Here is a 22,727-nt window from a genome sequence, read left to right as displayed (position 1 = left end):
ATGTGACATAGTGATTTATAAATTTAAGCATAATGAAGTTACTGTTTATTACTGAGGTGTTAACATAGTATTTTTTAAAAATCTGCTCATCTTATCCTGTGTAACTGTGAACTAAAGGTACTAACCACATTTTCTTTGTAATATGTTCTACTTTGCCTTTCACTGGAAATGATCACTTTATATCATTTTTTTCATATTCTATTGCAACTTAAAATGTCAAATAAAGTGTATCGTGCTATAAAAATCTACCATATTTGCCTCATTATAAAAAAATGTGTTGCTTATTATAGAAAAAGTAGGGAATCTTTAGGAAAAGGGATGTTTTAAAATATATGATTATAATTAACGTTCTGATGCATTTCCTAGATCTTAGGTCTTTTTTGGAGGATATACATTCAAGTGATTGGAGAAAAATGGGAGAGGGGAGGAGGACTAAGACAAGGGGGAGAGAAAGAGAAGGGGAGGAAGGAATGGGGAGGAGGGTTGAAGTAGAGAAAGTGGGGAGGCAGAGGGAGGGTGAAGAGGGGGGTGGAAGGAGAACAGAGTGGAAGAGAGAAGGATGGGAAATGAGAGGGGAGAAGAGAAGGGAGGAGGGTGGGGAGTGGAGAGAATGGGAAGAAGTGGGGATGGGGAAGTGGGGAGATAGGCAGGAGTGCCTCACCCAGAAAGGATATCAATAACAGTTTTCACTTTCCAGAGTAGAATCTGAAATGACCCAGGCCCATCCTCCACTGTGACTTGGGAGGAGGTCTCCCTCCCTTGTGTAGTTTATTTTTCCTTGTAAGTGATATTATGCATGATCCTAAGATTTTGGTTTGAATTTATTTTAAGGAGACCTCTTAAACTCAGTTTAGCAGAGTGCTTTGTACTAGGCATAAAGTCACAAGCACAGCAAATGATACTTTATTTCACATCTGCTATTTCCCCAATTGCATACATTTTCTTCAAGACCTTACAGGAAAGAGTTGCAGCAGGAGGAAGATAGGATTTGCGAATTTCAGGGTCTCTTGCCATAAAATTACCCAATAGTCTTCCCAGATCCCACCATATATAGTTTAGTATCTTGCATTTACCCCTGCTTAACAGTAGCCCCTCATGTCTATGTGTTTGTTGTGTGCTCAGCCGCCTCAGTTGAGTCCGACTCTTTGTGACCCCATGGAGCATAGCCTGCCAGGCTCCTCTGTCCATGGGATTTCCCAGGCAAGAAAACTGGAGTGCCCTCCAATCGATCTTCCCAACCCAGGGATTGAACTGGTGTCTCCTGCATTGCAGGCAGATTCTTTACCCCTGAGCCACTGGGAAGCCCCTTCGTGTCTATAAATGTAAAAATCTTCCAACCCATGAAATATATATTTAACCAGTCATGCATGTTTGGATATGTAGGTTATGATTTATACAAAATCAGGAAGCAAATGGTTGCTTTTTGCAATAGCTGTGCTATTCTGAGAGTGCCTGTATTTTAGTTCTGAGATTTTTGCATCCATCGAGAAGTTGTGTGGCAGCAGATTTACTTATAAGCCAGTGCCAAATAGAAGACTGTAGTAAATAGCATGTACCTGGCTCAGTATGGGCTACTCAGGTGGTGCAGTAATAAAGAATCTGCCTGTCAATGTAGGAGACTCAAGAGATGTGTGTTTGATCCCTGGTACAGAAAGAGCCTCTGGAGGAGGAAATGGCAACCCACTCAAATGGCAACCCACTCCAGTATTCTTGCCTGGAAAATTCCATGGACCTCTAGAGGAGCCTGGTAGTCCATGGGGTCTCGCAAAGGGTTACACGTGACTGAGCACACACACAGACATACACACACACAACACCTGGGTCACTGCTGCAGAGGTTCTCAAATAGGATAATATACCGTGCTTGCCAGACATCACAAATAGTAGAGCCCTTAAAATTTCTACATGGAATGCAACATCCTTGTTGCAGCTTAGCACATTTACTGAAGTATTTAGCCCCTTCCTGCTGTGTATTTTCCAGTATTAAAGGAACACATGTCATTATGGAATATTTGCAGAATAAAAGGAGATATGCGGATAATAATAATCATTCAGAAGCACCCTACAGGAAGATTGGTGTACGGAGATTGGTATATTTTCTCCCCGTTCATCTCTTTGATTAGGTTTTACCAAAAGTTCTTGTCTCAAATCAAGTTGGGTGGGCATAAGAAGCTAATTGGAAAGACAACTTACTGGTCTTTTCAGGTTAAGTCTGGTTGGGGTTGGGGTGGGAAGCGGGCAGGTGTCCTGGATTTTTTAATCAGTATAGATAGGATTCTGGGAATGCAAAAGGTGGGCGTTGGGTGCTTCAACCACCTAGGCTAAGTCAAAGGTAAAAAGAGCCAGGAAAGCCGATAAGCTTGCACATTCTTTGGGCTGCAGGTTTGTCCATCACACTCAGCCAATGAATGATGCCAGGAAAAAAAAAAAAAAAAGTTGACTGGGAATGCAGTTCACTGGCAGGGGGCAGGGGCTTGAGAAGGGTTTTATGAGGTCTTCCTCAGTGCCTTCTTACTAGTGTGCTCTTTCCTTTGGCAGTGATTAAGGATGAGGCCAGCCATTTCCTTTCTTCCCCCAGCCCGACCTAAGAGGTCTTCATCTCCTCCGCTGCTGCAGTCGTCCCCGCCTTCTCCTTTGAGAGTTTTCAGCAACCTGAATTTGGCCCTGAGCGTCCAGGTCGTCACTATAAAAGTTTGTTCTTTCCCTTTAACATGGCAAACGTAGATAAGGGAAGGGCTTTCCTAAGCAGCAGCAGGGGCTGCTGAAGAGGTCAGGGAAGAAAGGAGTTAAGAAAGAGACCACACAGATAGTCAAAAGATGCAAATGCTCCCGTTCTGACTGGGTCTAACAGTACAGGTGTCCTAGACCTCAAAGAGCTTCAGGGGTTAAATGATAAGATAGAAGCTGAGTTTGAAAAGGAATTGGCCACTTTGGAAAAAAGGATAAATCCTCACTTGATTAGGTGTTCGCTGGGATTGGGACAACCTGCAGTATAGTAACTTCAACACACGTGCATTACTTCAACTTTTATGTTTTGTGTTTTTTTGTGGAGTGTCTTTTACATTTAAAAATGAAAAACTTGAGTATTGTAACAGACAGCATTTAGAAATACACTTCTTTACAAGAGATATAGAACACAACACATTCTCTAAAGCCTCTGTGTAATTTAGTCCTTATGATGCCCTTTTAGAGTGTAACTGGGAAAATTATCAGAACTCCACTGAAACTAGTATTTACTTGAAGAAAAAAAATACAGAGCCAGTTTACATGTGTGATGCCTGCTCCTCAGAGGCACAAAGACTAAATCAACTCGGACCAGGTGTATCTTATTATTGTGCTATAAATTATGAATTATTATGATATAGTACTTTACATATAGTACATTATTATCACTGACTTAAAGTAGCATAGAGTTAAGAATTTTTAATAACACATTAATACCACTTCTAGATTATTTATGTTTTTAAATTTTGCATGACAGAGGTATTTTTAAAGAAAAAAATAAACATAATGGAGCTATTATTTCCTTCTGTGTTGCTAGTAAAAGTGTTTGCAAGTGGTTTTCTCATCTTTTACTCATAAGTTATGTAAACTAAGGGCATTAAGTATATCTTTGCAGTATGCTTCACTGAAAGTTATCACTTTATTATTATTTTATTATATCTTTTGATTATAAAATATGTTCATTATGGAAAATATACTTTTCAGTATAAAAATTATTTTAAACAATTCTATCTTCAAAGATAACCACATTTCACATGAAAATATTTATATCTATCTTTATTAATGTACTACTATCCCTTTAACTTTTCATTTGATGTATTTTGGAACCCTTTCTCTATCAGGGCATGTAAACTTCATTCTGCTTAACATATCATAATGTTTCTTATGGGCATTTAGGTTAGGAGAATCTTTTTTTTTTTTTCCAGGAAACTTTTAGCTTTATATAAAGATTGTTAAGATAGCACGGAGTTTTCAAATATCCCACACTTAGTTTCATTTGCTATTTAAATCTTATGGTAGTATGGTATGTTTTTCACAATTAATAAAGAGAACATGATACATAACTATTAACTAAATATATATTAATATTTTATTCAGATTGCCTTCATTTTTACCTAATGTCCTTTTATAAGCATATAAAATTTCATTGTATGTATTTGATGCACCAGCTATGTCTTATTTTTCCACAATAATTTTATTTTGTCTCATCTTTTCATATAAAAAATTTTATGCCTTGGATATGTTGTTGAATATAGCATAATTCCACTTTGACCATTGGGAGCTCTTTCAGTTGGCTCCTGTATCACTTTGGTAGATCCATAACTGTTTTTTTTTTTTTATCACTTTCTTATTTTCTGGGACTATAAGATGCTCCAGGTTTGCTTTTTTTATTTCTGTCCTGGTCCTAAAAACCAACCATTTCAGCAAAGATCATGGTTCCTTTTACTGGAGACAATATTGGAAGCTGGGTATGCTTGTTCCATAGATTTTCTTGCTTCTAATCCATTTCAACTGAGAGCACAAGGTAATATATGTATATGTATTAACCTATGCCTATACTCATATTTCTATATTTAACTACTTATTTCTATATTTAGGTACTCATGAATTCATACTGATGTCTCCAACGCTAATCTGTTAACACATGGATACCTCTAGCCTTCCCCTCTTGTTTCTAACATACTACTCCAACGGTAAGAAGCATGGATTCAACTATCTGCTATCCTTTTACATAATTGTTCATTCCACTATATATTTGAAGTGAGTGGTTTCAAATTTGTTAACCAGTTCTCCATGAGAAATACTTTACCCAGAAGAGGACTGTGCTATGCATGTTTCCTTTTTGCTTTATTTTTTTCTTTTGTCTGCATTTCCAAGGTCACCTACATTAGAACATTTTTCCACCACCACCTTCATTGAAATTATTTCATATATTTGTAGTAGAGTTAGATTATTTTTTTTCATTTATTTTTATTAGTTGGAGGCTAATTACAATATTATAGTGGTTTTTGCCATACATTGACATGAAACAGCCATGGGTTTACATGTGTTCCCCATCCCGATCCCCCCTCCTTCCTCCCTCTCCATCCCATCCCTCTGGGTCTTCCCAGTGCACCAGCCCTGAGCACTTGTCTCATGCATCCAACCTGGGCTGGTGATCTGTTTCACCCTTGATAGTATACTTGTTTCAGTGCTATTCTCTCAGAACATCCCACCCTCGCCTTCTCCCACAGAGTCCAAAAGTCTGTTCTGTACATCTGTGTCTCTTTTTCTGTGTTGCATATACGGTTATCATTACCATCTTTTTAAATCCATATATATGTATTAGTATACTGTATTGGTCTTTATCTTTCTGGCTTACTTCACTCTGTATAAGGAAGCTATGGTACATATACACTATGGAATATTACTCAGCCATTAAAAAGAATTCATTTGAGTCAGTTAGATTCTTGTTACAGTTATTATTTCATCTTGGAATCCAACAACTTCTTAAATTTTTTACTTTATTTACATATATAAAGATTTGTATACATTATTCTTTGTGTCATTAAGTTCTATTGGTTTTAACAAATGTATAAGTGTTATATATGCTATATAGTATTATACTGGATAGTTTCACTGACCTAAGAAAATCCAGATTCTTTGCCTATTTAACTGCACCCTACAGACCATGGCAACCACTGTGCTTTTAACTATCTTTATAATTTTGCCTTTTCTAGAGTGTCATATTAATGGAATTATAGTGTATGCAACCCTTTCGGATTAGCTTCTTTGATTTATGAGTATGCATCTATCATTCATTTATGTCTTTTCATGGTTCATTTCTATTTGTTGATGAAGAATATTCCATTTTATGGATGTGCCATAGGTTTTGGCTCCATATCTAATATTTTTAACCACCATGTTCCATATCTCTTCCCCAAAACTATATAAACTCAGGCTATCATTATTTGGGGAGTTTTTTTTTTTTTTAGGATTCTTAAATCTACTCTTAGCCATTTTTCCTCCCTCTCTATCCCTATGCTTTTGTAGATAATTGTAGTGCACTGAGTCTGACTTGAAGAATCTTGTTTTATTTTTTTTGTTTTTTTGTTTTGCTCTGATAACAAACAGTGATATGCCAGGAGCAGACAAAGTGAAATCCCAAACTCTGTTATAAGGGTATAGTTTTAAGAGCATCTTTTTCTAATTGATTGGTAATTGTAAGAACTGTCTTTGAATTAAGGGAAAATGTTGCAGTTGCAAAGAATTGGACACAACTGAATGAGTAAGCCCAAGCCCAAGCAAGGATTTAGGCAGCTATATGACTTTTTATCTTTCTGCACAACTAATCAGTTGTTTTGACACCATTTATTGAATATTAAATATCCAATGTAAATAATTGCTGCCTTTATTATGTAATCCATTCCCTTATGTGTCTGTACCTATTTCTGAACTGTTCTGTTTAGTAGTGTTATTCTTGTGCCAGTAAAAATCTTCTAAAACAAATTTCTCATATACATTTTATTATTTGGTAAGAAAGGTCCTTATAAAACTTGTTTTTTAAGATTTTGGAGGGATATTTTCACCTATTTATTTTCTGAGATGAACTGTAGTATCAGTTTTTTTCAGGCTCCCTCCCTAAGGCCTATGGATATTTTGATTATTATTTTATGATTTCATTTACAGAGAATCAGGAGTATCATATCTTATCCAAGGACAAGCTGTGTTTAATACCCTTCAGTAGAATTGTAGAGTTTACCTGTTTTAAAGAATATTCAGAGCCTGTTCTTCAGTTTCTTCTTCCTTCATCTACTTTTTGCTTATGCTGTTCTGCTTCTTATTTTTCAATCATCTGTGCTTAGGCATTGTCCCTTTTATTTCCAGCTTTGAATGGGAGCAACTGTTTGCTGAAGTGTGATGTGTAAAATGGTAGGAGGAATGAGACTGTGCATCGCAGAAGCTTCAATTCAGGTTTGTCTCATTCTCTTTCTGAATTGCCATATTTATTTTCTGCTGGAGGCCATTTCTATCTTCAGTTTATGGTATTCTCTACTTTCTCAGCCCTCACTGGTGCCAGCTTTGGATTGAGTAGGTCAGCATGACTCAGTGAAATGCCTGCTTTAGAGGTATTCTGTGGCAGTCTTGTTAATTTCTGCTCAACGGACTGGCCGGCATCTTTAGTTACCTGTTGCTTATCTGTCTCCTCATATTGAAGCAATCTCTAGCTGCTCTCTGAAAATGAAGATGATGTGTTGGTATAATTTCTCCTTAACTCCAGCTCCCTTTTTGTTCTATATTATGAAGCTATTTTCCTAATGGGTCATTTCTTGCTGCTTTCAATGTCTGTCACAGGCCTAAATCAGATATTCACAGCTTGAACACTTAAGGGAAAAGCAAGCGTTAGCTCAGAGTCCTGCAATATTTTTGTTTAAATTTCATTGTAAGTGGAAGATATTCTTTCCAGTGTGTGGCTAGGGATTGTGATGATTTCTTTGATTTAAGGATCATTTCTGCCTTTAAATTTTTTTGGATAATTCTGGTGCACAGGAAGGATTGAAAACAACAGAGCAATGTAGAAGGGAATCTCCAAGAGGGGAGGGGGTACGTCATGTTCCCTAAATGTATTGACCTCAGAAAGCTTTTCTGAAGCCCAGCTATTAGCAATTCTAACTCACAGTGTTCTGAAATACCAGTCTGGTGAATTTGGCCTTGGACAAATAGGGAAATTAGCCCAACTTTATCTACTAATAAAAGCATCCTTAATCAGCATTTAAAAATTATTTTGAGATAATTAATGACTCACAGAAAGTTGCAAAAATAGTACAGAAAATTCCTGTATACCCTTCACCCAGCTGCAACTAATGGTAACATCTTAGATGGCTAAATACCCAAGCCAGGACATTAACATTGGATAGTCTACAGATGTCATTCAGATTTTGATAGATTTTGCATGCATTCCTCTCTCTCTCTGTGTATGAGTGTGAGTTTGTGTTTGTGTGTAGTTCCATGTCATTTTATCACATGTATAATTCATGAAACAACTACTACTAAAATAAAAATTCAAAATTATTCCTCTTGTCCCTAAATTCTGACAACTATTACTTTGTTCTCAATATTGAAATGTGAAAATTATAAAGAATGTTAAATTAATGGACTTATATAGCATGTAACCTTTTGAGGATGACATATTTTCACTAAGCTAAGTAACCTTACAATCCATACAATTTGTACCTGTATCAATAGGCTCTTCTTTTTATTGCTGAGTGGTATTCCTGCATGTTAATCACTGACTTATGACTCTTTTATAGGAGAATAAGGGTTTCTCTGGTGGCTCAGTCTGTAAAGAATCTACCTGCAATGCAGGAGACGCAGGTTTGATCCCTGGGTGGGGAAGGTCCCCTGGAGAAGGAAATAGCAACCCACTCCAGCATTCTTTCCTGGGAAACCCCATGTATAGAGGAGCCTGGAAGGCTACAGTCCATGGGGTCACAAAGAGTCAGACACAACTTAGCAACTAAACCACCACCACCATCATAGGAGAATAGAGGACTGCCAGTGGCCAGAACCTCCCATAGGGACAAAAGAAAGAATTAAAAGGTCCTTCTTCCGAAAATCTGAAAGTGAAATTCTAGTTTTTCAGTCGCTCAGTCATATCTGACACTTTGTGACCCCATGGACTGCAGCATGCCAGGCTTCTCTGTTCTTCACCATCTCCGGCACTTGCTCAAACTCATGTCCATTGAGATGGTGATGCCATCCAACCATCTCATTCTCTGTCGTCCCCTTCTCCTCCTGTCTTCGATATTTCCCAGCATCATGGTCTTTTCTAATGAGTCAGCTCTTCACATCAGGTGGCCAAAGTATTGAAACTTCAGCATCAGTCCTTCTAGTGAATATTCAGGGTTGATCTCCTTTAGGATTGATTGGTTTGATCTCCTTACAGAACTTATCCAGTGCTTACTGTGCACTAGGAGTATGCATGTTATTATTTGTGTAATCTTTATTACACATCCATTGAATCATAGAAAAAGCAAGAGAGTTCCAGAAAAAACATCTACTTCTGCTTTATTGACTATGCTAAAGCCTTTGACTGTGTGGATCACAGCACTGTGGAGAATCCTTAAAGAGATGGGAATATCAGACCACCTTACCTGCCTCCTGAGAAATCTGTATGAAGGTCAAGAAGCAATAGTTAGAACTGGACATGGAACAACAGACTTGTTACAAATCGGGAAAGGAGTATGCCAAGACTATGTATTGTAACCCTGCTTATTTAACTTATATGCAGAGTACATCATGTGAAATACTGGACTGGATAAAGCACAAGCTGGAATCAAGATTGCCAGGAGAAAGAGCAATAACCTCAGATATGCAGATGACACCACCCTTATGGTAGAAAGCAAAGAACTAAAGAGCCTCTTGATGAAAGTGAAAAAGGAGAGTGAAAAACTTGACTTAAAACTCAACATTCAGAAAACTAAGATCATGGTATCCAGTCCCATTACGTCATGGCAAATGGATGGGGAAACAATGGAAATAATGAGAGACTTAGTTTTTTGGGCTCCAAAGTCACGGCAGATGGAGACTTCAGGCATGAAATTAAAAGACGATTGTTCCTTGGAAGAAAAGCTATGGCCAACCTAGACAGCATATTAAAAAGCAGACACATTACTTTGCCAACAAGTTCCGTCTAGTCAAAGCTATGTTTTTTTCCAGTAGTCATGTATGGACGTGAGAGTTGAAATATAAAGAAAGCTGAGTGCCAAACACCAAAGAATTGATGTTTTTGAACTGTGGTGTTGGAGAAGACTCTTGAGAGTCCCTTGGACTGCAAGGAGATCAAACCAGTCAGTCCTAAAGGAAATCAGTCCTGAATATTCATTGAAAGGACTGATGCTGAAGCTGAAGCTTCAATACTTTGGCCACCTGATGCGAAGAACTGACTTAATCGAAACAACCCTGGTGCTGGGAAAGATTGAAGGCAGGAAAAGGGACGACAGAGGATGAGATGGTTGGATGATATCACTGAATCAATAGACATGAGTTTGATCAAACTCTGGGGGTTGGTGATGGACAAGGAAGCCTGGCATGCTGCAGGCCATGGAGTCACAAAGAGTCAGACATGACTGAGCAACTGTACTGAACTGAATTTTTCTTACAGTATTATTAATTAGGTAAATTATTATTTCTATTTAACAAATGGGAAGACTGAGGTATAGAGAGATTAAGTAACTTGTCCAAGTTCATACAATCAGTAAGTGACAAAGTCAGACTTTAAAGTTGAGAATCTGGCTCTAGTCCATGTTCTAAACTGCTCTATTATTCCACCTCTCTACCATGCTATACCACGGAGAGAAGCACCTTCTTTGTCCATACTTAGGAGTAGATAGGGCCCAAGGGAAGCAGCAGAGGAGAAATAAGTAAAACCTGCAATAAAAGGGGGATGCCTATCTATAGAGGAAAAGTAAGAATTTCCATTTCCCTAGCAGTAGTGTCCCCTGAATCCACTTGTAGCCTGTGTATGAGAAATCTTATCAAATTTTATAGCTTAGTGAGACCACTGGGTAATGGTAAGCTACTAGGTCATATTTATCATACACAGAAATATGATGAGAACTGACTTAGTAAGTTTCTATTTCAATTAAATATAGAGTGATCCATTACTACTAAAGATTTCTTTTACCTTTTCAACTGCTCATATTTTTAATCATTCCATTATCTCCTGTAATAAGCAGCAGTAAAGAGTCTAACAATCAATAGGTGTAAGAAGGGAAAAAAATGCTGAGAACGTGGTTTACTCCTAAGCATCCTTGAGCAGAACCCAAGGGACATTTACAGGAATTAGGCAATATAGAGGATGAAAGCTCATATTTGAAGTCTAATAGTCTTGGTATTGACTCCCACTTTTGTCACTTATTGGCTGTGTGACCTTTTGCAAGTTGCTTAGCCCCTCTAATCCTTGTTTTTCCTATCTCTAAAATGGGCATATTTATCTGAATGTATGTGTATGTGTGTGTGTGCGCACTCAGTCACTCAGTCATGTCTGACTCTTTGTGACCTCATGGACTGTAGCCTGCCAGACTCCTCTGTCCATGGAATGCCCCAGGCAAAAATGTTGAAGTGAGTTGCCATTTCCTTCTCCAGGGAATCTTCCTGACCCAGGGATCCAGCTCACATCTCCTGCGCCTTGTACATTGGCAGGCTTTACTGTTACCTGGGAAGCTTGTTACCTGGGAAGCTTGTTATCTGACTACTCATAGAATTATTGTAAGGTTTACATGAGATATTGTTTATCAAGTGCTTTTAGAGTGTTTCACATGCAGTGACCATTCAAATAAAAATTTATTGCTATATTTAGGATAATTGAGTTTTACTTGGTAACTCCAGGTAATATATCATAATACTAAAGATGTTAGAGTTGATAATAACTTATCCAGGTTTGTCTGTCTTCAAAGAAGAAAATCCTCTTTCTTTCATGGATTTCATGTAACTGCTACTGTTCTTTCTTGGATTTTTCCTCCCTAAATCACTAGCTCGGAACTAATTCCTGGTAAACACCCGCCTGCCTGCATACTTCCTTACTCCCTATGTCTACAGTCCTCGAAGGTGATTTTGAATTTTTAATCCATTCCTCCAAGGAGTCAGAACTTTACCCAGTTTGTTTTCTCCCCAAAAAGTCTATGACAAATGCTTTTCTTTAGTAATGTTGAATACATCTGGACCATTCCCAGACCCCAGACATGCATTTCTATGCAAGATAGTGGTTTACAAACCATCTCCAGTGTGAACTGTTTTCCTCATAACCTCCTCTTAGTTTTGACCAGGATATTAACTGGGGACATAGAAGTCAGGTCAGTGATTTTTATTTATTTATTTATTTTTACCATGGTTTCTAAAAATGTTCTTTTGGTCAGGAAATTCATTTATAAGAACTGCTTGCAGAAGTTTAAGAGAACACAAGAGGTAGCATAGCAGATGGCATCACTGAAAACATTTGCTCTGCACTGCATAAGAAATGAAATGTGAGGAAAGTAAAAATTTTTCTTGTAATGATTTCCTTAAACTGTCATGACTATTTACAGCTTCACATAAAATATCAGCTATAAAGCTGTTGAAATTGGTATTAACTCACACAAGCCTGTCTTGTTTTAAGGGAAAACATCCCTTTTAATCCAGTAAAAATATGGGAATATGATGCATTACTTATAATTATTTAGGTGTAATTCAAGTTTTAATAGAGTTCATCAGTCTCTGGATTGAAAAACAAATTTAAAAATGCACCAAAACAAATATACAACTTAAATGTTTTTTTCACTATTTTTGACTAGGTTCAGGGTGCTAGGAAAACATTTCAACCAGTGTAGTATACTTGTGAATATTAGAAAAGTTGAATTTTCACAGCATAATTACTGTCAACAGTTTGCCAATTAATTGTTAGGTATTCTTTTACCTGAAGACTACAGATGCATTTAATTATACTGAAGGGCTAGCGAAAGAGCATAGGTATTTTTGAAAAAATCTGTATAGATGATGAGGCTTTATGGAAATGTATCGACTTTTTGCAATTGTAAGTTTACTAAATGATCAATCTCTAAGCAGCACATGGGGAAGTATCAGAAAATTTCTCTAGCTTAGGGAAATGCCCAGTTGATTTTTCTGAACAACTGTTTTGGAAATAAGTTAGATCTTTTGAAATGTTGTGTTTAGGTTTGTTTAGCTCATGTTATTAAATATTCCCATTAGTATAATTATTAGTGATTTCACAAGGAAGCAAGAATTCACAAATGGCTTACCTCAATTACTCTAATGTTTATATGTGAAAAGGAATGTTTCTTGCAGAAACACTTATTTCATATTAAATATGGCTTAAATCTCTGTCCTAATGTTATCATCTTTTTTAGTACACAAAAAGTATTTGTGTATTGTACAGTGTAGTTGGGTCAAAGTTTTGTTACTCAGGGCAGATTAACAAATTTTCATCTACCAAAAATGTATTAAATGATTTTTTAAAATACTAGAATTTGTTGATGTTTAAGAACTTTTATTTAGCCTTTCTTCTTTATCTAGCAACCTGATTTGTGGTAACTTTCCTAAGGGCACCTTGTACCTAAGGGAAGATAGGAGAGAGAATACAGGCTGACATTTCTCATCCAATTTTAGGGTCTGTCTTGATAATTCCTGTTTAAAACCATAATAACACCATTTATAAGGTAATGTATAAGAGGAATGACAATCTTAGGAGAAAACTATTTGCATAAGAAATGAATAAGTAATTCAGAAGAATATTTTTATAGGTTAGTCTTTTGGCTAATATATATGAAAAATGGTCTCCTCTACTACTAATAAAAGAAAAAAAAGATGAACATTAAAATAAGAAGATACTGCTATTTACCTGTTTTGTTGGCAAAGTAAAATTTAAAATTTTCCATCATCATTCCAAACTGTGAAGAAAATACCTGACCATGTGCTGCAAGTGGAAAGGTATAATGGTACACATTTTCAGGAGTATGATTTGGCAATACTTAATAAAAACCTTTAAAATGTGCATATTCTTTCACCTGGCAAATCTTCAAGGAAGTTTTCTTAAGGAAATAATAGTGAGCAAAAACAGTTATAGGAGTGTTCATTTTGGTGATGCTTACAATACTGAGATTTCTGAAACAATTTAAATGTCCAAAAGGAGGGGTTTCAATTTATAAGCTATTGTTTATCCATACAGTTGAATAATGTAAAGGCATTTAAAATAATAATCTATGCTGACATTGAAAGGTAGCTAAGATAAATTGTTTAATGAAAACATCTCAAGATATGGAAATGTATGCATATATATGTAAATTATATGTAGTACAAAAAAGTGTTGATGCTAGTTATCTATGTGTAATGGAGTTTTAGGTAATTTATATTCATGATTTTTGGCATTCTAAATTTTATATAATGATCAGAACTTACTGTTGTGATCAGAAAAGAGAGCAGGAGAAATAGGAACATTTTAGAATTATAAACAATTATGTGGATGTGTAGAGTCAGAAAACAAATAAGGAATTGTGAAGGTGCCATAAGGCACATATTTGAGCTATGTAATATTGGAAACTAACTTTTAAAAGTATATACACAAGTGTTGTTTCCTTCCCAGTGATCACCTTAAGACCAAACACTTATTCCAATTATGCTGACACTAACAGAATGTTAAAGATGATCTACTTCCTCATTTTATAGGTGAGAAATCTTGGGCTCACTGCATCTAAAAACCACCTAAGGTCACGCAACAGCCAGGTAATGAGAGGTTTACAAAACCACAATGCTTTCCCTTTCCATTTTTGGGATAATTAACTATTACTACAAAGCCAAGTTTTTCCAACCTCTCTGACCTTCAGTGGCTGTTTTTCCTTTTAAATATTCAAATAACCTAGCCTCAGCATTCCTTCCCCCATGTTACCTAACTAACCTAATCAAGTAACCTAGTCTCTGCCCAGTTTCCTTTCTAAGTATTTCCTAGAAATACTAGAGAATGCTTGGTCGTATGTTCCAAAAGTGTGCCCAATGGTCGTTTATCAGTTCTTTCTTAAGGAATGTGCTTCACTTTTCGACTGGTCATGTTATGCTGTCTTACAACTTTTTCTTCACGCCACTGCCTCTTACCCAACCCACATTACACTAAGAATGAACACATCACTCTAGAAATTAAACCCCTAAACACAGTTCATATCTGACTCTTAAATGCTTAACAATACTTTATTGATGGTTTGGGAATGGCAGAAGAAAATTATCAGACAGAAAAAGGAAATTTAAAAAAAAATTAGTTTTGTATTGGAGTGTAGTTGCAAAGTGAATCCACCATATATATACATGCATGCCCTATTTTTTGGATTTACTTCCCCTTTGTGTTACCACAGAGCACTGAGTGGAGGTCCCTGTGCTATCAGTAGGTTCTTGTTACTTATCTGCTTTATACATAGTGGTGTGTACCTGTCAATCTCAATCTCCCAATTCACCCTACCCACCCTTCCTATGCCTGTGCCCCCATCCCATATGTTCGTTTTCTATGTCTGCACAACTGGATCTTTTTTTTTTTTTTTTAAGAAAAAGGAAATTTAAAAACTAGCCATCAAAGGTCCATTGTCTATGCATTTGAACAGGGGTCCCTGAATTGCAGTCCTCCCTGATGCCATATATCTTGCAAGCACCAGCTTATTTCTCACACTGGGGTTTCTTGACCCCCTTCTTCATTACAGGTGATTAAGGTTCCCATTGTTCTTGGAGATTAGAGAAAAAAGGAGTTTCTTCCTCTCCTTGTCAAAGGACTATTGTTTTGCCAATGGGAAAGTTAAAAGCCTCATTTCCTTCAGCAGAAACTCCATCACTGCCACAACAATGTTCCAGATAGATTTTTTTTTTTTTTACTCTGGAGAATTTTTTTTTTCATTTATTTTTATTAGTTGGAGGCTAATTACTTTACAATATTGTAGTGGTTTTTGCCATACATTGACATGAATCAGCCATGGGTTTACATGTGTTCCCCATCCCTATCCCCCCTCCCGCCTCCCTCCCCATCCCATCCCTCTGGGTCTTCCCATTGCACCAGCCCTGAGCACTTGTGTCATGCATCCAACCTGGGCTGGTGATCTGTTTCATCCTTGATAGTATACTTGTTTCAGTGCTATGCTCTCAGAACATCCCACCCTCGCCTTCTCCCACAGAGTCCAAAAGTCTGTTCTGTACATCTGTGTCTCTTTTTCTGTTTTGCATATAGGGTTATCATTACCATCTTTTTAAATCCATATATATGTGTTAGTATACTGTATTGGTCTTTATCTTTCTGGCTTACTTCACTCTGTATAATGGGCTCCAGTTTCATCCATCTCATTAGAACTGATTCAAATGAATTCTTTTTAATGGCAGATAGAATAATTTTAATAGTACATTTCTCAGTCTGTTCTTTATATATACATAGAGTATATTAATTTACTTCTGTGAACCAGCAACTTCAGTTCAGTTCAGTCATTCGGTCATGTCTGACTCTTTGTGACCCTATGGACTTAAGCACACCAGGCTTCCCTGTCCAACCCTGACAGGTTCCCTGTCACCAACTCTCGGAACTTGCTCAAACTCATGTCCATTGAGTCGGTGACAAAATACTACCATTTCATCCTTTGCCATCCCCTTCTCCTCCTGCCTTCAATCTTTCCAAGCATCAGGGTGTTTTCCAGTGAGTCAGTTCTTTGCATCAAGTGGCCAAAGTATTGGAGCTTCCAATAAATATTCAGGACTGATTTCCTCTAGGATTGACTGGTTTGATATCCTTGCAGTCCAAGGGACTCTCAAGAGTTTTGTCCAACACCACAGTTCAGAAACATCAATTCTTCAGCGCTCAGCTTTCTTTATGGTCCAACTCTGACATCCATAAATGACGACTGGACAAACCATAACTTTGACTAGACGGACCTGTGTCAGCAAAATAATGTCTCTGCTTTTTAATATGCTGTCTAGGTTGATCATAGCTTTTCGTTCAAGAAGCAAGCGTCTTTTTAATTTCATGGCTGCAGTCACAATTTACAGAGATTTTGGAGCCCAAGAAAATAAAATCTGTCACAGTTTCCATTGTGTCCCCATCTATTTGCCATGAAGTGGTGGAACCAGATGCCATGATCTTAGTTTTTTTGAATGTTGAGTTTTAAGCCAGCTTTTTCACTATCCTCTTTCACTTTCATCAAGTGAACTTTAGTTCCTCTTTGCTTTCTGCCATAAGGGTGATGTTATTTGCATATCTGAGGTTATTGATATTTCTCCTGGCAATCTTGATTCCAGCTTGTGCTTCATCCAGTCCAGCATTTTGCAGGATGTACTCTGCATATGAGTTAAATGATCAAGGTGACAATATACAGCCTTGTCATACTCCTTCCCCAATTTGGAACCAGTCCATTGTTCCATGTCTGGTTCTAACTGCTGCTTCTTCACCTGTATACAGATTTCTCAGGAGGCAAGTAAGGTGGTCTGGTATTCCCATCTCTTTAAGTATTTTCTCCAGTTTGTTGTGACCCACACAGTCAAAGGCTTTAGTGTAGTCAGTGAAGCAGAAGTAGATATTTTTCTGGAATTCTCTTGCTTTTTCTATGATCTTTTGGTTTTTCTATTATCCAACTCCTCTCCTTCCTTAAGCCCTCTGAAGTTATTATTTTGTGAACCAACAAAGTTTTTTCAGTTACAAGGCCTAAATAATCTTTCCAGTTGCTTCTTTTTTGTTCTCTTTATTTCAGTTTGTCTCTCACTTTTTCTAGTGTTCTACTTTCTCTCTAACTTTGTCTATCTTCACTCCTCCTTCTCTCCTCTTTTCACATGTTCTGTTGCTTTTTTCTTCCTAGACAAATGATTAAGTCATTTTTGACTTGGTTACTCCTTTTCTATACCATTTTTTGATAGTTAATGTACTATAATATATAAAGATGAATTGAAATTCTCAGAGAAGGGGATTGTTTTTACTTCTAGATTAAGTATGATAAATTTGCCAATTAATCTGGTTCTAAATATTTCAGATGAGAAGACTTCCTAACAGAGACACTGTCTTCATAAAGATACAAAATACACTAACAGCAGAACCCTTAGTAGCAGAAAATGCCTGAAAAATTCAAACATCCCCAGTATAGAAATAAAGAGTATATAATGATATTGAACATACCTTCTTCTAGATTCATCTCTTTAAGACTTCCAGTTCTCTTGTTATTATGTTTTTTATAATTGCTAAATATCTGCAACAAGTTTATGACTTTTATTTTAAATAATACTAAAGTAAAAGTAACACACATTTTTTCCTCTCTACTCTCCTTTTCCTCCCTCTTCATGATCACAATGGAAAAATCAAGAAATCCTCTCCTTCCTCCAACCCTCAGAAGTTATTATTTTGTTGTTCTATCCTTTTGAAAATAATAGCTTTTTTGAGAGACAGTTCATGGACATTGCCATTTACTTTTACAATATATTAATACAATCTAATGATTTTTAGTATATTTACAGAATTGTGAAACAATCACCATGATCAATATTTTTTTTTATCACATGAAAAAAATCCTATACCTACTAGTGGTCACTCCTTATTTCCCCCAGTTCTCCTTTCCTCCAGCCCTAGGCAACCATTAATTTACTACCTGTCTCTATAGATTTTCCTGTTTTGGAAATTTCCTATAAATAGAATCATATATAATGTGGCCTTTTATGACTGGCATTTTTTCACTTACCACAATGTTTTCAAAGATCATCCATTTTGTATCATGAGTTAATACTTCACTCCTCTTAATGGCTAAATATATTCTATTGTATGGATATATCACATTTTCTTGTATACTGTGGTGACATTTGAGTGCTTCCACTTTTGGCTATTATGAATAATGCTACTATGAACATTTATGTGAACATGTGTTTTCATTTCTCTTGAGTATATATCTAGAAGCAGACTGCTGGGTCATGTGATAACTCTGTTTAACCTTTTGAGAAAATGTCAGGCTGTTTTCAAAGGTGGTTGCATCATTTTACATTCCTACCAGCTAAATATGAGGAATCTGTTTCTCTGTATCTTTTCCAATACTTGTTATTATCTCTATTGTTGATTCCAGTGGTTCTAGAGAGTGTGAAGTGGTTTCTCAACATGATTTTGACTTGAATATTCTTGATGACTAATGATGTTGAGCCAGATCTAAAAGATGACATATAATTATTGATTATTAATTGACTTTTAAAAGTGAACAAGAGGAAAGAGTAGATCTGCTTCCTTTTTAAGTTTTTATTTTTTATCAGAGTATTTTTGACTTGCAGTGTTGTATTAATTTTTGCTGTACAGAAGAGGGATTCAGTCATATATATATATATGTATATACACATATATATATATATACACACATACATACACATATTATTTTTTAAGGTATTCTTTTCCATTATGGTTTATCATATATTACATTATATAATTATCTGTGCTATATGCTAGGACCTTAGGGTTTATTTATTCCATATATAATAGCTTACATCTGCTAACCCCAGTCTCCCATTCTATCTGTCTCCTAGTCCCCTCCATCTTAGTAACCACCAGTCTGTTCTTTATGTGTGTGTCTGTTTCCATTTCTTAGATAGGTCCCTTTGTGTCATATTTTAAATTCCACATGTAAGTGATATTATATAGTATTTATGTCTTTCTCTTTCTGACTTATTTGATTTAGTATGATAATCTCTATTGTATCCATGTTGCTGCAAATGGCAATATTTCATTTTTTATGGCTGAGTAGTATTCCATTGCATGTATGTACCACATCTTCTTTACCCATTCCTCTGCTGAAGGACATTTAGGTTGTTTCCATGTCTTAATTGTTGTGAATAGTGCCACTATGAACATAAGAATGCATGTATTTTTTTGGATTAGAGTTTTGTCTAGATGTATGCCCAGGAGCCAGTTTGCTGGACCATGTGATAATTCTATTTTTAGTGTTTTTGAGGAACCTCCATTCTGTTTTTCATAGTGGCTATATCAACTTATATACCCACCAGTATTGTAGGAGGGTTCCCTTTTCTCCACATCATCACCAGAATTTGTTGTTTGTATTAATAGATTTTTAATGATGGCCATTCTGACTGGTATGAGGTGGTACCTCACTGTAGTTTTGATTTACATTTCTCTAATAATTAGAGATGTTAAACATCTTTCCATGTGCCTGTTGACTGTATTTCCTCTTTGCAGAATGTTTGTTTAGATCTTCTGCCAATTTTTCAGTTGGGTTTTCTGTTTTTGTTGTTAAGTTGTATTTGTATATTTTGGAAATTAAACCCTTGTCAATCACATTGTTTGCATATATTTTCCCCCCATTCTGTAGTTTGTCTGTTTCTTTATGGCTTCTTTGGCTATACAAAAACTTGTGAGTTTGATATGTCTTATTTTTTTATTTTCATTTGTTTTTTTTTTTTTTAATTTTTTTATTAGTTGGAGGCTAATTACTTCACAACATTTCAGTGGGTTTTGTCATACATTGATATGAATCAGCCATAGATTTACACTTATTCCCCATCCCGATCCCCCCTCCCATCTCCCTCTCCACCCGATTCCTCTGGGTCTTCCCAGTGCACCAGGCCGGAGCACTTGTCTCATGCATCCCACCTGGGCTGGTGCTCTGTTTCACCATAGATAGTATACATATTTTCATTTGTTTTTATTTCTGTTGCCTTGGGAGACTGACCTAAGGAAACATTGGTGCAATTTTTGTCAGAATTTTGCCTATGATCTCTTCTAGGAGTTTTATGTTGCCATGTCTTATGTTTAAGTATTTAAGCCATTTTGAGTTTATTTTTGTGTATTTTTTGTGAGAGGGTGTGTTATTTTTGATTTACATGTGGCTGTCTAACTTCTCCACCACTTACCAAAGAGACCTTTTCCCTTTGTATGTTCTTGCTTCTTTTGTCAAAGATTAATTGACCATAGGTGTGTGTGCTTCCTTTTGATAATAATAACCATCAGTTCAATCCCTGGCCAGGGAACTAGATTACACATACCACAACATATATATATATATATATATATATATATATATATATATATATTTACATGCACACACACACACATACACACACACAAAGTATATGCCTAAAACTTTCTATGTGAAAATTCTGATCCAATAATGATGGAATTCTGGGTGCAGTTTTACAAAATAGATAACTTTATCAACCTGTCGTAAAACAACTCCTGTTCTTGAGTTTCTAAGCAAAGGAAACTTATTAATGACCTTACATTCCAGTTGCTCAAGTAGATCATTGCTTGTATTTTTACTAAAGTTAAAATTCATGCATGGATAAGCTTTAAATTTTTTCTTTGCATGCGCAGATGTATGTTTTTTGCAAAATGTCCATACCATTTTTATATTCTTCACTCTAGAGTGACTCTGACCTGGGATTAAAATACATATTGCTTTTTCAGTTATTAGTTGAGTCATCTTGGGCAAGGTAATCACTTTTAAAACTATTGGATATATAGAATTATGAATCATGTCTCTGCCCATATTCTTTATACTATTAATAAAATACTATACTATACTAATAAAAGTTAATAAATATTCTATTTATTAACTTTTGCAATTAAATTATACATATATACATAGAGGAAATATTTCAGATCATTGAGTCTATTGTGAGGCACTTGTTATAAGGTAGAGAGTTTACATTTTAACAAAAAGTTCAGAGCATTAGGAATTAGTAGCTCAAATATTTCTAGACTTTGGGGCTCAAATGTAGTTCCAATTGCTATTTGAAAAAAAAAAGTTTAAAAACAACTCCAAACCATGATATTGGCCACCTATGTGAAAATACAGGAATGTTGTTACAGGAGATCTTCTCCAGGCAAGTAACATACCTGTTAAACAAAATGTTTCCATGCATATTTTATGAGAAATATATTCTGTGTCACAATACATTTTCTATTGCTTATTATCAACTCTGACTAGAGAATTTGGCCATCAGGTCTTATTCTCTGTGACTGAGATGACGGGGTAGGGTGGTAGCACTGTGGTTTTTAGAATTCTTGCAATCTTCAGGATTAGACTGGACCATGGTAAATAAATATAGCTGAATATATTATTCCTATTTTACTATCCAGTGTGCATGACTGTGCAGATGTAGCTTAATAATGCTAGCAACAACATATCTTCTCTAAATTCTTTAATACTTTAATACTTTCATGATGAGTATGTTTCACAGACGTGTTCCATTTTATGGAATATACTGGCAGGAGATGAATCTTTTCCTAGAAGCTGGGACTTAGGATCTTTTTCAAAGTCTCTGAAGTACAAATTTGCTTAAAGATGTGTGTTCAAGTTGAAGATTTCCAGATTAGAAGCATGTCAGAAAAACAAGTCCTATCAAATATCACTTTGCCACCCACCCCCCAGTTAACCTGTTCTCTGCATGTGACAAGGTTTTAGTAAAGGGAAAGCTTTGATATTTAAAGGGAAACATTCATGGAGATACTAGTGTGGAGGAAGGGTTTTCTAGGCAGTAATTATTATCCAATTGAGTAAATTCTAGCTTCTTTCACATGGTAGAAGTCACAAAGTACATTTATGAGAACATACATAGGCATTCTGGCATGGTATTCCATATTTGTCAGTGTCTCTGGAAGTCACAGTATTCTTATAATTTCTCTGTTGTAACATTTCTTTCAATCTTATTGACCCTTGGATCTGCATATGCAACTTTTAGAGAACCTATGGATAACGTTTAATAAGATGCAGCTTCCAAATATCAGGAAAAATTAGAGATCATCTACTGTGATCCACCCTGATGCAAGGAAAGATTGAGGGCAGGAGGGGAAGGGGATGACAAAGGATGAGATGGTTGGATGGCATCACCAACTCAATGGACATGGGTTTGGGTGGACTCCGGGAGTTGGTGATGGACAGGGAGGCCTGGCGTGCTGCGGTTCATGGGGTCGGAAAGAGTCGGACACGACTGAGTGACTGAACTGAATTGAACTGTGATCCAGAAAGTATATTGGTACAAGAAAATTGTTCTCCATACTCCTGCTGCAGTTTTCTGCATTTTGTTTCTTTAAATCTACACTAGTAGTAAATGTGGAATTGAATGCCTAGAAACGTCAGGAAAGAATACTTGACTGACAGATAATTGATCCTGCCATGACTATGTGAACTTGGTAAGATTTTAACCTCTGAGCCAGGGAAGCATTATTTATTAATCTGCTTCACGTGAGTCTGCTAAGAA

At 36.2% G+C, this 22,727-nt stretch overlaps 1 protein-coding gene across 1 annotated transcript in view; it reads right to left on the bottom strand.

Moving 5' to 3' along the window:
- Positions 1 to 22,727, bottom strand: part of FAM133A (family with sequence similarity 133 member A) — an 82,418-nt gene that overhangs the window by 45,382 nt on the left and 14,309 nt on the right. The window lies entirely within an intron of this gene.

The sequence above is a fragment of the Cervus canadensis genome, chromosome X (genome assembly GCF_019320065.1).
Source record: "Cervus canadensis isolate Bull #8, Minnesota chromosome X, ASM1932006v1, whole genome shotgun sequence".
Lineage (NCBI taxonomy): Eukaryota > Metazoa > Chordata > Mammalia > Artiodactyla > Cervidae > Cervus > Cervus canadensis.
This window is presented reverse-complemented; position numbering and strand designations above follow the sequence as displayed.